The sequence below is a fragment of the Callithrix jacchus genome, chromosome 2 (assembly GCF_049354715.1).
Source record: "Callithrix jacchus isolate 240 chromosome 2, calJac240_pri, whole genome shotgun sequence".
Classification (NCBI taxonomy): Eukaryota; Metazoa; Chordata; class Mammalia; order Primates; family Cebidae; genus Callithrix; species Callithrix jacchus.
The window spans coordinates 92,457,820-92,460,929 of NC_133503.1; the positions used below are offsets into that span (position 1 = coordinate 92,457,820).

Consider the following 3,110-nt stretch of genomic DNA (forward strand, 5'->3'; position numbering starts at 1 on the left):
ATATTTGTGAAGGAAACAGCTGAAATTACAAATCCCAAATGTGGAAAATATATGGGCCTATATTACAAGTGCTTACCAAAGTCCATTCTGTTACTTAAGTTGCTTCGAGTTCTCTTTTACCTCATTTTCTATTCCACCCACTCTCACTAATTCTATCTCACAAATATTCTTTGGATTATTCATTGTTATAGGTTGGGGCTTTTCAATGTAATCTTCAGTGATCATTCTTATCTTAAAAAACAAAACCAAACAAACTTCAAAAAAAAATTGCCCCTGTATTCAAAAGTGATCATGGGCTGCCCATGCCCTGGTCATTCATAGTGCAGGGAAAGGAATCAATGAAAGTACTTCCCCGTGCTTGGAGAGTTCACTCGTGTCCCTTGCAAACTCTGGAGCTTTCGTACATGTGGAAAAAAAAATGTACAACTGTAACCTTGCCTTGTTCTAGAAATAGTTTAGGACATCTTAAGAAATATATACAGTAGAAAAATAAAACATATTTTTAGTTTGGAGAAAATTTGAGGCAATAAAAAATTAAGGGCAATAAAATGTGATGTGGTACCAGGATGTAAGTACAGAACATATATACCACAGGATCCTATGCATGCAGTAAAGAGAAATCACAAATATGTCAGTACTTTTTGATCAGTCAGCAGGAACAGAAAAACATGACTACTTATGTAATTCACTGTGTTTGCAAGATAAGGATACATCAATTTCTCAGAATCAGAGACAGAAATTCTCTCACAGACTCCTATAAGGCTTCTCTTCATGTTGTGAACCAAGAAACATAATCTCTACAGTAAATATGTCACAAAACCCCACAGGGTGGTTTCTGATGACATCCTTCAATATAAGCTGATGACATAAGCCAAAGTGACAATATAATAAAATCAATAGTACAGGGATGTTGATAAAATGTAGCGATTTGGTTTAATCCAATGATGGATTTTTACATTATTGAGAATATTGTTGTGGTAAACTTCTCAATGGCTACGGTATGGCAGTGAGTGAAGACTATCAACTGGAGTGAGTATCTAAAGCTCATGGTAACAGTTCAGTGACCAGCTAAATGTTTTATCAGCCTGCCAAGCCAGAAGTGTAACTACCATTTTTTAATGAAAACAGAGTTGCTTAACAGGGACAAGTGTCAACATGGAAGGTCAAGCCATTCATGCTATGCAGAGACTAAGGAAGACCCCAGTGGCAAGGCAAGGGTCTCCTTGAGAAGACAGATCACCACACACAGACAACAGAGCAGGCGAGAGCCCTAGCTTCTGTGTCACAAAACAGAACTGTAATTTAGGTATGGGAAAATTTTAAAGCAACTAAAACCGAACAATCTACCTTGCCCATTAAATAATAAATCAAATCTCTAGAAAGCATTCATTTGAAGACTAGAGCTTGGAGCAATAAAACTTCCTGGTATGCCCTAAAAAGATAAAAATCATTGCAATCTAGATTTCTAAGCATCAACTTGATGAGAAAGCCTGTCATGGAACAGCATTATTATTTATACACCAATTTGAAACTGGAGGCCTGTTGAAACAAACATGACACCTTAGTTTTGGAGAAGTTGATATGTGATGTTTTCTGCTATGAAGACTATTTCTAGTCTAGCAAGTACTAAAACTTGCTGTCTACACAAAAGAAAATGCTTAGTTTCCAGTACTTTAGAGTGAAGGTGAGGGGATAATCCTTGTTTATAATTATTTAGGTTTTTTTTATGTATGTTGCCTGGCAATTCCCTAAACCCAAATCTTCTTAATTCCCTTTTTCACCTTCATTTCCTCCACTACCAAAACAGTCTAACACATAGTAAAATGGTCAATAGACATTTACTGAATGATATATCGATGTCAGAATAAGACATTCACAATATATTCTACTGAAAGAAGTTATAACAGAGCCCACCTTTCTCCATTAGTGATACGTTTTTTTTAAAGTCAATAATTAAAATGCATATTTTTTGGCTCACACTCAGAAATTAAGATTGATTCAGTATCTGGAAGGGTTCCAATGTCCACCTTTAACAATCATCCTAGATAATTCAGATGCAGAGCACCCACAAAGTAAGGTCTAAAAAGCACTGCAAATATTAAATGTAGGTTCTATATGAACATCACCAGCCCAGGGTCTTAGCCCATATCTGATTTCTATCCATCATCAAAAGTGTATGGGGAAGGGAAGGTATCTCAATTAAAGCTGCAAACAATCATGTTAATACCAAGAACTAGTCCTCAAGGTGGTAAAATATAAAACAGAGGTGAATAATGGAATACCTGTGTCTATGCTTTTTAAAAAAATACTTGCTTGAAAAACTACAGCTTATAATTTATCTAGCAAAGCATTTTAGAATGAATAGATGTTAAACTAGTAAGTCTGTAATTTGGGATAAAAAAAGATATAACTATCTAAAAAGGACAATTAACTGCATTCTGGTTTTATAAGCAAGTGTTTTGATAACCCAGCAAAAAGGCTGCCTGTGATCCACAAATTTCAGGGCATTAGCAGACATTTTAGCCAAATACATCTCACATAGATGTATTTTACCCAATTTTTAATTTTGTTTTGCTTTGCTTCTTAATTTAATTTTCAAAGAGCCCCCTGGGTTACCAAATAGTTCTAATATACACTCTTTTAGGGAAGAAATTAGGACTTCTTTAATTTTAGGAGCCAGCTACAAACATCTGGCAATGTTATAAGTTATGGGTGTTTATTTCTAAGAAGGGAATGAGCATCTCTGGACAGGCCACACTAATGCAATGAGTTTTTTTCTGCATAGCAACTATATAAAGTTAAACTATTTGCTTAGTGATGTTATTTATTTCTTCAAATAATTTTGAGCTTCTACTAAATGTCATGAACTCTCACAAATGTTTAGAAGACAGGTAAATTAACTCAAGTATCTACTTTCTAATATTCACATATGTGACTCAGTTAATTATAATAATAACATAGTGGCACAGGAAAACATAAGGCACTGGGGTAATACCTATCCAAGAGGGCCACTGTCTCAGGCTCAAAGAAAAAACAGGAACGTTATAAAATATCTCTAGAAGAGATGATGCCTCAATTAAGTCTTAAATAAGGAAAAGTTAGTAAGGCAA

General features: G+C 34.9%; 1 non-coding gene across 1 annotated transcript; it reads left to right on the top strand.

The window, feature by feature from the left end:
- Positions 1–271: 271 nt before the first annotated feature.
- On the top strand, positions 272–405 carry LOC118151911 (small nucleolar RNA SNORA71). The gene has a single exon (XR_004740304.1). It is a non-coding gene; the product is annotated as a small nucleolar RNA SNORA71 (small nucleolar RNA).
- Positions 406–3,110: the final 2,705 nt, after the last annotated feature.